Here is a 13,863-nt window from a genome sequence, read left to right as displayed (position 1 = left end):
AAGAAGACAAAAGGTACAAATGTTTAACAGTGATAACATATATATAAAATCTTTAACAATACCCCGTTTTACATAATCTGTAGCTGAATGAGATTCTAAATTGAAACAGACCCATAGATATCCATGATTTTTTTTTTTTTCAATTTCAGTTTATTTTTATTTATATAGTGCCAAATCACAACACCACTGCATCAAGGTGCTTCACATGGGTATGGTCTAACCTTACCAACAGTGGCAAGGAAAAACTCCCTCTGGCATTTTTGAGGAAGAAACCTCAAGCAGACCAGACTCAGAGGGGTGACCCACTGCTTGGGCCATGCTAACAGTAACAAGGTTTTTACAAATAAATGAGGGGGAAAAAAACAGAATAAACAGAAAACAAAAACATAAAAACAGTCCATCTTGGTGCTTAGTCTCTGCTTCCAGATCTTGAGTCCTGAGTTCAGTCTGGTGCTCGAGGGTGTAGGGCCAGTGTCCATTAAAGTGCACTTCACATCATTGCTTTGGACAGAGAGAAAGAGGGCAGAATTAGTCGCCTGGAAATAACTGCACGTAAGGCATTAGTTCACCAGCCATAAATCAACAGGAAAGCAGAGAGAATTACTAAGGCAGTTCCCGTCAGCTAGCCCTGAGCTTCACTAACAGACACAGAATTTTGATGAAGTGAGGCTGAGACCTGTTCTGTTGCTATTAATATGAATTAAAAAGAGAGGAAACATAGTTCCATACTACACCTGTATGGTAGCCATGCAAGGAGGAGAACAGTTGCGTCTTTATTCTGGACTTGAATGTGTTATGTGTCGACGCGGGTTGAGGAGCGGACCTGCGTCTGACGGAACCCAGCGCCAAAACAACCAGAAAGCGGTTCCAATAACAAAACATTTTTATTTTCCCCCCTCTGTGCAATACAAAGTGTACAAATATAAAAATGCGTCTGTCTGGTGGAGTGAAGGACGGCACGCTCTCCAGCGCCCAAAAGGATCGAAGCCCGGCGCTTCTGGACCCACGTTCACCGCCAAACACCCCCCAGGTGGACACGACAAACCGACTCTGCGAAGGATAGAAAAGGTGAGGTAAGTCAGCAGCTACAACTAATATCCTTCAAAGGCACACACTATCAGCAACACATTCAGGTCTGAATTTAAGCTTTATGTAAATGAGCAGCTTCTCACAACAGGTGGAGGATCATCAGTCCGCACGCCACGGCAGTGAGAAGCGAGCTGCACAATTCTCATCAATGTTCAAATATACTGCGTAACAAAATACCAAGTTACTGTTAACAATTATTCAGACAATCAATCACCTCTGATGTGTGCTGACAGCATGTGTCCCTCACCCGTCCTCCTTCACAGGCACGATGTGTCAAACCCAGGCGCGGTCCTCAGCATCTCACAAACGAACATCACAAGGTCGAGTTCCCGGCAATTCTGCTTGAATCACACATGGCTTAAATGCAGAATGCCATCTCATTATCTGCTTCAGCTGAAAGTCTTTAAGGTTGCACGTGAGCACCATCCACAGGTGCTGCACATCATGTTGATGAGGGTGAAGGACTCTTCTGCCAGCACCTTCTCCACAGACAATAAATCAGTTTGCATACCACCTGGAGAGCAAAGAAAAGAAAAGAACACCAAAATGCCCAGCCAAACCCCCCCCCAACACACAACAGAATGTCTCTACAGAACCTGTTTTTTTTTTTTATCTCCGCAGGGAGGCCATTGAACAAGACAGGTGCATGATAAGAGAAGGCTTGCTGGCTTTATTACCTTAGGGACACAAAGTAGTCCTGCATCCTGAGAACACAGAGCACAGGTCGGTACATAGGGTATAAGTAGGCCAGATAGGTAGGAGGCAAAGTCCTTGAATAATTTTATGTTAGTCACAGAACCTTAGAATCACACAGGAAGCCAATGAAGACATGCCAAAATCTGCGTAATGTGGTTGAACTTTCTGCTTCTGGTCAAAATCCCGGCAGCAGCATTTTGAACCAATTGGAGAGCCCTAATCCTGGACTGTAGTAAACCAGAAAAGAGAACATTGCAATAATCCAGTCTAGAGGAGACAAATGCATGGATCAATTACGATTACAAAAACTTTATTGTCCACAGAGTGGAAATTCATTTTTGGTTTCACCATTGACATATCTCAAGGCAGTAGGACATGAAACAGGATGGGACAAACCCTCACTATGTTATGAAGGTAGAAGAAAGCAGTCCCAGTAATTTCTCTAATGTGTAGGTCAAAGGCCAATGTGGGATCAAAAATTACCCCAAGGTTCCTCACTTTGTCAGTGACATGTATGACACACAAGTCTAGGTTAAGCATTAGCTGGTCAAACTGGTGTCTATGTCTTGCTTCAGTCTTCTCTGAATTTAAGAGTAAGAAATTGCTCGCCATGCAGCTTTTCACTGAAGCAAGGCAGTCCTTTAAAGCAGTAGTGTCCAAAGACATTCTAGGGTGCAGGTTTTCTTTGCAGCCACTGACTCATCCTATTTGCTCAAAATGATGTTAATCAGTGAAATCACCTACTGGAGTTAATGGCTGCAAAAACAGCCTGCAACTTCTCAGCCCTTTCCGTAATATCTTTTGACACCACAGCTCTAAACCTAAACCTCTAAACAGTGAAACGTTATCCCATAGTGCTGCCGTATGCTCCCAAGGGACCCTATATAAAGTTAGAAAAGCAGGAGGCCTAAGATGGATCCCTGTGGAACCCAAAATTTCATGGGAACAAGGTCTGAGGTGACGTTATTGTACAGGACAGAGTGAGAGGAACTGGTTAGGTAGGTAGCATACGATGATCCACCATATAAAACGCAGCCCTAAGATCTAGCAAAACCATAGTGGTGTCTAAATCCACTGCAAGCAGAAGATTGTTTATGACTTTAGTAATGGCTGCCTACCCCTTGTTTGATCTGTTGCTCTCTGGGAGATGCTACAGGTCAACAAAGTCCCACACCAGCAACCCTAACTCACATCCAAAGACATACGTGTCTGTAAGCGTGCGTACCGGTGTGGATCTGTTTGTTCATATGTGGCCCTGCGACAGACTGGCATCCTGTCCAGCGTGTACCCCGCCTCATGCTCTATGACTGCTGGGATAGGCTCCAGCCCCTGTGACCCTTAATTGGACTAAGCGGTTGAAGATGAGTGAGTGAGTTGTGAAAAAACCTTCATTAGAAGGCCCCCCCCCCCCCCCCAAAAAAAACTGTACACCACTGGTTTTCCCCCGTTGAGCCCTACTTGTTACAGTAAATTAAGGTTAATATGCCCCCATCACCATGACCCCAAATCTGCCTCCATTTGATCGGAACATTTATCCAGAGCCACGCTAAATTATAAATATGGTTGAAAGTAAATACAAATGAACCAATGAAACTTTCTTAAAATGTCCAAAGTTATTGAACCACACACACAAAAACAACATGCTTTCATGAAGTGAAATAAACAATACAAGCAAAATGTCCATGTGACTGTTAATTAGCACATTTCAATGACTTTACATTAAATCCTCACTTTCACAAGGCAGTTTTCATTAAACAAGTCAAGGGATAAATACGAGGTCTCTTAGATAATAAACCGACCCTTTTATTTTTTTTTTTAACTATATGGATTTGAATGACGTGCGATTACACCAATCATGCTTGAACCCTCGTGCGCATGCGTGAGTTTTTTCACGCGTGTCGGTGACGTCATTTCCCTGTGGGCAGGCCTTGAGTGAGATGTGGTCCCGCCCTCTCGGCTGAATTCCTTTGTTTCACACGCTGCTCGAGACGGCGCGCGTTGCTTTATCAAAATTTTTTCTGGACCTGTGAGGAATATCCGAGTGGACACTATTCGAGAAATTAAGCTGGTTTTCTGTGAAAAGTTTAACGGCTGATGAGAGATTATGGGGTGTTTCTGTCGGTGTAAGGACTTCCCACGGAGCGGGACGTCCTGCAGCGCTTCCAGGCGCTGTCGTCGGCCTGTTTCGAGCTGAAAACATCCTAATTTAAGGCTTAATTCACCCAGGACATCGTGAGAGAACAGAGAAGATTCAGAAGAGGCCGGCATGAGGAATTTATGCGGACATTCCACTGTTTAAGGACATTTTTTTAATGAAAGACGTACGCGCAAATTCGCCGAGTCGTTTCCGTGACGACTCGGCAAATCTGTGTGCGCCGCGACAGGAAAAACACCTCCGTGTTGAAAACCATTTGTAGAATTCAGGCGGCTTTTAATGGCTTTCAACAAGTGAGTAACTGAGAAATTGTTTAACAGCTTGGGCATGTTCCAACTTGCCCGTTAAGATTTCCAACGGAGGTGTTTTTCCTGCCGTGACCCCCCGCGGTCGGGTCCAGCCCGACATGCGACTCTGCCCGCACGTTCTTTCATTACAAAATGACTGTTAACAATGGAATGTCCGAATAAACTCCTCATGCCGACTTCTTCTGAAAGTTCTCTGTTCTCTGACGACTTACCGCGTCCACAGAGCCTGAAATGTGGAAGTTTTTAACTTGAAACGGCGAGACGCTGCCGCCTCAAAGCGCAGATCGCCATCAGGCGCCGTGGACCGTCCTTAAAGCGACACTACCAGACCAAAATCTCTCATCAGCCGTTAAAATTTTTACCGAAAACCAGCTGAATTTATTGAATGGTGTCCACTCAGTTGTGCCTTACAGTTTTGAAAAAAATTTTATCAAACAAAGCAACAGTCTCTGAGCCATTCCTAAACAATGAAAAAACGACGAGCAGGTGGACGACTCCTCACTCAAAGACTGCCCACAGGCGAATGACGTAACCGACAGGCGTGAAAAAACTCTCGCATGCCCACGAGGGTTCAAGCATGTCTGATGTAATCACATGTGATTCAAATCCATATGGTTTTTGAAAAAAATAATAAGGTCGGATACTTTTCTAATAGACCTCATACATGAACATTTTCAAATCACTAAATTTGCCTTAGACTTCATTTTATGTCAGTCATTAAGAAGTACAAACAGAATGGTAAATGGAGTACATCTACTGTTTGTTTTTCTTAATGTCATTGAGGAAAGCCACCAAGACACATGATAAATGACCAGTGTTGTATAGTAACAAAGTAAAAATACTTCACTACTGTACTTAAGTATGTTTTGGGAGACTTTGTACTTGAGTTTTTTTAAAAATTCAGCTTACTTTCACTTTTACTTCACTACATTTCCAACCTTAATTGCATACTTCTACTGCGATACATTTTCTATGCGCCATGCCGTTACTCTTTACAAAAACACACACACACGAAAAATGTTGTTTTCACCTAGAGACACCACTGATTACTAGTGACTGCAACAAAGTCAGGCTGATTTGTCATGAGGCATGTCCGGTAGGCTTTTTTGCAGTTACGCACTTGGGGGGTGTTTGTCAGGAAAATGATCATTTCTCTACATTGATTACAGACCTGCAGCGGGTCTGTAATCAACTTTTCTGCAGCGCGGCTTTGCTTTGAACCAATCGAAACAGTGATTCGCAGGTCGAAGCAGTGCTTCGATCTACGATTCGTGGATTTATTGTTTTATTTCGCTTTATCCTAATTTTTTCCACTAAAACCCTGAAGAGCATATGTCTGTGAGTAATATTTAATATTTTTATGTTAAACCGACCTGTTATGGTCTTCTAAAAGAGTTGATAAAAAACTGGACCGATGCTAACGCGTTAGCAGGTCTATGGCGTTTTCAATGTTAAAGTTAGCATTAAGCTGTTCACATCAGCACGTTTGTGTTGATTTGTTTTCTGTATAATTAATGGCTCAGCGTTCGTTGTCGTAAAAGAGTCAAATTGTAATTTTTTAATTTATTTTTATTCATATATTATAGCAACAATAATAGTCTACATAATAGACAATACTAGTCAATAATAACAGACTAATAATGTTACAATACAATTTTAGAGAAAGAGACAAAAAGAACCTAATGAAACAAAACAGAAAAGATAAAACCATGTAACAATGAAAATAAATAAATACATATAGAAATAAATAACTGTTTCCTGTGAACACCTAGTGAGTAGCCTACTCTCGTTTAAGTTTTGAAACCTTGTTTCTGAAGTGTTTTTGTGTGATGTGCACAATTTTCAGTATTTTCACTAATACTACCAGTCATTTACAAGCCTAGATAAACTTTGTAATATATTTAAAAAAAAAAAAAGTCAGTTTCATTATTAACATTTACTTGTACTTTTACTTTCAATACTTGAGTACATTTAGTTGTACATTACTTGTCATACTTAAATACTTACTTGAGTAACATTTCAACAGTGGTGTCAAAAGTACACACATTTGTTACTTAAGTAGAAGTATAGATACTGCAGTTTAAAAACACTCTGGTAAAAGCTGAAGTATCAACTTGACCTCTTTACTCAAGTAAAAGTGAAAAAGTATGTGCTCCAAAACCTACTTAAAGTATAAAGTAACCTTTAAAAAAAAAGAAGAAAAAGGTAGATGCCACTATATGAATTGAAAGCTTAATTTAAAAACTGATTCGTTCTACATGTGGCCCAAGACCCAAAACCCCAAATTACCCCCCAACACCACCTGCACGAAAATGTTTCAATTCTAGAAGCTCTGAAATGCAATCTGGGACTATTCCAGACAATAAACTGGAGTGAGTGCAGCATCCATTTAGTGAAGGAAAAAACAAACAAACAAACAAAAAAAACACAACTTTCCTTATTCAAATTCATTCTGCTCTTACTAGGATGCAGCAGTTTTCTAGTTTTGCAGATAGTTCTGAAGGAAATCACTGAAGAAATTAACTCATTGAAAATATGGTCTGACTGAAACAAACTGTCATTAAATAAGACAGGAATGAAGTGGAGGTGTAAGAGTCACCAGGTGTTCACAGGAAACAGTTTATTTAAGAAATATTACAATTTGAAAACAAATGCACCCAAACGTGATGAGAGCTGCAATTTCTTAATGCTAACTTTTAACATTGAAAATGCCCTAGACGTGCTCACGCGTTAGCGTCGCTCCCGTTTTTAAGTTATAAAATACATCTATCAACTGTTTCAGAAGACCATAACAGGTCAGTTTAACATAGAAAAGGTAAATAATACTCACAGAAGTATGCTCTTTAGGGTTTTAGCGGGGGAAAATTAAGCGAAAGAAAGAATAAACGAAGCAATAGGTCGAAGCATTGCTTCAATCTGCGAACCACTGCTTCGATTGGTTCACGGTTCAAAGCAAAGCCATGCTGCAGAAAAGTTGATTACAGATGCACATGACGTGAAATATATATAAAACATTAAACTGAAGCCAAGAGTAACGAGGCTGTTTGTTTTAAAAATGTAACGAATAGAAAGTACAGATACTTGTGTGAAAATGTAATGAGTAGAAGTCAGAAGTAGGCAGAAAAATAAGTAATGGAGTAAAGTATAGATACCTCAAAAGTGTACTTAAGTACAGTAACGAAGTATTTGTACTTCCTTACTTGACACCTCTGCATTTCAATCAGTGACTTGAACTTCTACCAAAGTCATTTTTTAATGGGTATCTGTACTTTTACTTAAGTGTGATTTTCCGGTACTTTATACAACACTGTAAATGACTGTTGTAGGCTTCTCTGGCTGTGATTGCAGAGATTGTGCTGGGTACAGGTTTTGTCTGTTGCATCACAAGTTGAAAAGCTTCCTGTGGAGCTGAACAGAAGGATTTTCTCGACAATAAGACATGAAATTTCAGCTACAGTTTGTCAGACGGTACATGGGAGAACTGAGCCTAGATTTGGAGGAACTGTTGAACTTGTTAAAGAGAAAGGCAGTGGAAATTATTAAAAAACTGACCCAATAAGGAAATCCACTACAGAGTGTGGCAAAAGATGTAGACCAATGTAAAATTTGGTGTAAATATAATCAGCATGGGAGGGTTATGAAAGGAAAATGTACATGTCACACTAGGACAAGGTTAAAGTGCCAAACTCAAAGGAGAAAGCTAGTCAGAAAATGCAAAATATACAAATTAAAAAAAATATATAGCAGAAACAGGAGTCACTTTCTGTTTTTTCTTGTCTCTGATTTTGTGGATGAACATCTCAGTGTTGTTAGCTCTTTGAGCCCACAGGTGACTTCCACTCCTATCTCCAGGCCAAAACACAGTGCTTTAGTGATAGGGGATTCGATTGCTCGCAAAGTCAGGTTACAGACGCCAGCTGATGTCAAATGTATTCCTGAGGCCAGAGCTCCCAACATTGCCTCTCATCTTAGGGTGCTGATGCTGCATAAGGGTAGACAGACAAAGGAACATGACATGAGATACAGTCAGTTATTCATGTCAGTGCCAATGATGCTAGAATGAAGCACTCTGAGGTCACAAAAAAATGGAGAGGACTTGTGACCTTGCCAGAAAGATGTGTTGGCACCAATTAATACTCTCTGGTCCCCTCCCCTCCCGGGGTAATGATGAAGCATTTAGCAGGCTGATCATTAAATAGGTGGTTGGCACAAATTTGTAGATAGCAAGGCTATAGTTTTATTGATAACTGGCCATTGTATTGGGGCTGCTGTGGCTTGCTGATGCCGAATGGCCTTTACTCTACTGGGGAAGGCACTGCCATTTTGTCGGTGAGCATCTCTAGAGCTCTACAGGGAGGGTAATATTAGGACTTTACAGCAGGCCACAGAGCAGGTGATTAGAGACCCTGCAAGGGTTATGACGGATGTGGGTATGGAATCCATTAGCTTAATGGGGAAATTAGTGCAGAAAATCCATTATGGTAATAGTGCAGTTTATGTAGAAAGGAGGAAAATTCATCCAGTTGAGACTGGCCTGTTTCCGCAGACGTGTCCATAAAAAACAGAGGCATATGCTTTGCAAACGTGATACCCATTACTGCATTGGATGACATTGAAACTGAGGATGGCTGTTCCAGCAATATCAAATATTTTGTGTCTGCTACCTACAACCCATGTGAAATGTCTCAAACCTAAACCTACTTCCAGGCATCTTATATATGCTGCTCTGGAACCACCCCTAAATCGAAACAGTCCAACTGTCAGCCCCACTGAGGTCCTCTGTCTGGATCTCATTATCATAAGATCACTGTCCTCAAAAATCATGATCCAATTATGGATCACCACTTAGATATGATTTGGGTTATGTGAAACCTGACTTAAACCTAGTGCTGTCCTCCCCTTAAATGAGGCCTGCCCACCGGCGTACACATTCAGTCACATCCCTACCCTTACCAAAAAAATAGTACTGATAAGTATATAAAAAGTAAACTAGAAGTATACTTGAAACATACTTGCATATACTACTTTTTGGTAAGGGTAGCAATGCAAAGCAAGGTGGGGGTGTTGCTGTTATTGATAACTCTAGGTTTAGTCTATTAGCAGTTAGGAGTCATGAATATAATTCATTTGAACATCTGATTCCATGCTCTGCCCACGATGCTGTGTACATATTGCCAAGGTCACAAGAATAAAAAAAATCAGCCGTATTACCTTGCCCATAATCTGAATTCTTAGATGAATTTGGTGAGTTTCTTTAACTTGTCAATGAGTGCAGATAACATTCTGATTTTTGATGAGTTCAACATTCATATAAATAAGCCTTGTAATCCCTCTGCAAATCACTTATGGAATTTATGGATGTATTTGGATTCCAGCAATGCATTCAGGATTCGACTCACATTAGTGGAAATACCCTGAATTTGGTTCTCACACGTGGTATTGCTGTCACAAAAACTGACATCATGCTTCTTGCATCAGTGGCCTGTGATCACTCACTAGTTTACAGTTAGACTGCTGTGTTTAGTGGAACAACAACCTTATTTATCACTGCAGCAACACATCAACTCCTCAACTATGACTGAACTCGAAGCTAGATGGCCTGATATCTTAGCTTCACGTTTTTGAAAATGTCACGCTAACCGAAATGGCGTGGCTGGACACAAATGCAGGTTTCAGATGTCAGTAAAATAAGGTTTAATGAAAGTTCAGGCCAGGTTCGGTACACAGGTAGGCAGAACAAGATAAGCAGCAGGATCCAAAGCATTAGGCAGAGACAACGTCGAAAACAGGCAGGCAGGTCAAAAACACGGGTAGTCAAAAACAGGACAGAAATGCTCAGAAGAATAAGTGCTCAAAAGTGGCTCAAGGCTCAGCAATTTCACAACCAGACAGGCTGACAGGTGTGACTAAAATAGAGGAAGTGATTAGCAGGAAATGCAGGACAGGTGTGTGTGGAAGGTGTGGCAAGCTGGAGAGAGGATCACAGGGAAACACCCAACACCAAGCAGAAGACAGAGCAGAAAGATCCCTCCACCAAACATGACAGTGACAAAGAATGGTAGCAACAAAATAAAGAAACAAAAAGACACTACATACATGCCCCAATCATGACAGAAAATGCCCAATCAGTAAACAGTCTTGTGGACAGTTTAAACTCAGTGCTCAAAACTACACTCAACATGATTGCTTCACTTATATTAAAACCACGCCCCATCAAAACAGTCACCTTGGTTCAATGATTACCTGCCTGACCTCAAGCATAAGGCTAGAAGTGTAGAATTAAAATGATAGTTCAAAATTAGAAGTATTCCATCTCATGTGGCGTGATGCTATCTTGGACTATAAGCATGCACTACTGGCTACAAAGCGGACCTATTACTCTGATTTGATCAACAAAAACAAGCATAACTCAAAGTTCTTGTTCAACATGGTGGCAACACTTATTCATGGACAAGCACTTGTAAGTCGCTCTCCTTTTACAGCACAAGATTTCTTAGATTACTATGAGAAGAAAATGGATGACATTAGGTTAAAAATATCCCAGCATACCTTAACCCAGCCACTACGCCCTGCTATTCAGGTGGGTGCCATCACTGAGGTATTACCTAGATTTACAGAATTTGATAGTGTCTCATTGGGTGTGCTGAAGAAACTTGTCATGTCTACAAAAAGCACAACCTGCCAGTAACTGCTAGTAATCTCATCCACATAAAATCCTTAGAAAATTGCCTTGCGTCAGTGAGAAGCTGGATGTCTAGAAACTTCCTACTTTTAAACTCTGATAAGACTGAAATGATGGTTCTTGTTCCAGTGAGACATCGGCATCAATTTGACCAGCTAACGCTTAGCCTAGGCTTGTGTGACATACATCACACTGACAAAGTGAGGAACCTTGGGGTAATTTTTGATCCTACATTGTCCTTTGACCTCCACATTAGAGATATTACGAGGACTGCTTTCTTCCACCTGTGAAATATAGCAAAGATGTGTCCCATCCTGTCTATGGGTCATGCTGAGACCCTGATTCATGCATTTGTCTCTTCTAGATTATACTACTGCAATGCTCTATTTTCTTGTTTACCATAGTCCAACATTAGAGATGTCCAATTGGTTCAAAATGCTACTGCCAGACCTTTGACAGGAAGCAGAAAGTCTGACCACATTACACCCATTTTGACATCTCTTCACAGGTTTCCTGTCCCTGTGAGATCAGATTTTAAGGTTCTGTTACTAGCCTATAAAATTGTTCACAGCCTGGCACCTCCCTACTTAGCTGACCTAATTAAACCCTATGTACCGGCCCAGGCTCTGCATTCTCAAGGTGCAGGACTACTTTGTGTCCCTAGGGTGAATAAAAAGTCTGTGGGTCACAGAGCTTTCTCTTATCGTGCACCTACTTTGTGAATGATCTCCCTGCATCAATAAAACAGTCAGATTCTGTAGAGACTATCAAGTCCAGAATTAAGACGCAGTTATTTTCCCTTTTGTATGACTAGCATACTGGCATAGCATGGTACTATGCGTTCTACCTTTTAAATTCATTTTATTAGTAAACAGAGCGGGTCGCAGCCTCAACTTTATCTAAAGTCTGGGTCTTTAGTGAAGCTTAGGGCTAGTGGCCAGCGATCACCTTATTATTTCTTCTGTTTTTCTTGTTACTTAATATTGACAAATTATACTGTATTTGTTGTCTTTCTGCCACCTGATCCTCTCTCTCTGTTTGAGGTGCGGCTCCATCCAGAGGTGGGTGTATTCTTCTGCAATCCTCCTGTCCTGTGCACCAGCATGGACTCCCAAAATTTCCTGTGTATTTCTATTGTCTATGTGTCGGTAGCATGGCCCAAGCAGAGGGACACCCCTTTGAGTCTGGTCTGCTTGAGGTTTCTTCCTCAAATCATCAGAGGGAGTTTTTCCTTACCACTGTCAACTGAGTGCTTGCTCTGGGAATTGGTGAGGTTAGACCTTACTTGTGCACCTTGATGCAGCTAACTTGTGATTTGGCACTATATAAATGAAAAAAATTGAACTGAATTGAAATTGAAGTAATTGGTGTATAAACAACAATAAAATAAAAGGAAAAAAATACTTCTGTAAGAAGTAAAGGAGTCAAATACACAAATGGGCAAAACTGTGTTTGCTATCAAATAAATATAGTGGAATGGGGCTGTGCAGGCATGCATATGTACAGTACCTTTCAGTCTGTACTTTGTGGGAGTGGCGGGGGGGGGAGGGGGTGGGAAGGCAGGGTAAATGGGGGTCTCTGACATTATTTATAAGTCTAGCTGTGGACGGAAAGAAGCTGTTTTTGATCACACATGCAGCAAATACGATGAGTATTTGCTGTATGTGTGATAAAATAACTTCTAACGTAGAAGTTATTTGTCTGCTGATTTTGAAAGGAGAAGGTGTCTGATAGACAAAATATCTATATTCCCTTTATATGCATGAACAGCAGTGAAATCATGAACTCTGTTAAGAGTTGGTGCAAAAGAAGTAGCACTTTCTGTCTGAGCCCAGCTCTGTGTTGAGGTACTGACCAAGCATCCAGTACTAACTACCTGGAACAGAGTGCTTCAAGTGTAAATCCCACAACACCTCCATGCATGCTAATCAGGGCAACGCGTCTAGTGATGGTGGCCAATCCCATTAAACTGTGGATGGTGTCGCCTTGCTTTTTGCTCTGTCTCTGTCTCTGATCTTTTGACGAGATTACCCACAGAGCCTGAGATCAGCCTGAGAGGCAGGAGCTGGATACATGATGGTTGGGTTTCAGTGTCAATAGTCTGAATGGAGCTGCACAGGTTCTATGAGTCAGGCCAAAGGTATCAACACAACTTCTTCCCTTCCTTGTGGCCTTAGCAGTGCCAATATGAACAAACATAATCTGAATTTAAAATAATTTACAACATATTAATCCTGTCTATAAATACATATTTGAGCAGTAACTACATTTTTGTGTTTTTGCCTCTGTAAACCAACACAGTGGCGTTCAGATGAAACAAGTCAGATGATCTTCTAGTGTAGACTCTCAGCATGTATTCAAGGGCTAAGATTGCATTTACATTTTATAAATGACAGACATGTATATATCCAGTCCCTGCACTTCTGGGGACCATACGTATTTAGGCAACCTACACATATAGATTATTGATAATAGACATAATCACTTTTACAGCTAGTTTTCTTTACAGTAGACAAGACAGGGGACAGAAATTTGAACATTTTGAAGTGACTGTCTTGAATTTCATTTGAGCTGGCACCTCGCTTGAACACAATATGCCAAGATGACCTTTCTGTGTAAATGCCTCAATGTCCTTTGTGCAATATTTCAGCATTCTAAAGAGAACATTTCTTTGTGATCTGTGCATTGCTGGTGTGCTAGGACATCAAACAACTCCACAGTACCTCCTCACTGAGAGAGAGAGAGAGAGAGAGATACACAGAAAGAGAGTTGTATTTTTCTTCAAGACATGGAGCTGCCCTCCAAGTTGTTGCTGCACTGGTCCTTTCTCTGCTTGTGCTGAATTTATACTGGAGCTTTGGCCAGTCAGAAGCCCAGTGTACAAAATTGCAAACAACCATGCAGGCAGCAGGAAAGTTCTCTGCCTGATCTCC

This window comes from Thalassophryne amazonica, chromosome 6 (genome assembly GCF_902500255.1).
Source record: "Thalassophryne amazonica chromosome 6, fThaAma1.1, whole genome shotgun sequence".
NCBI lineage: Eukaryota > Metazoa > Chordata > Actinopteri > Batrachoidiformes > Batrachoididae > Thalassophryne > Thalassophryne amazonica.
The sequence above is the reverse complement of the archived record's forward strand: the minus strand, read 5'-3'. Positions refer to the sequence as shown.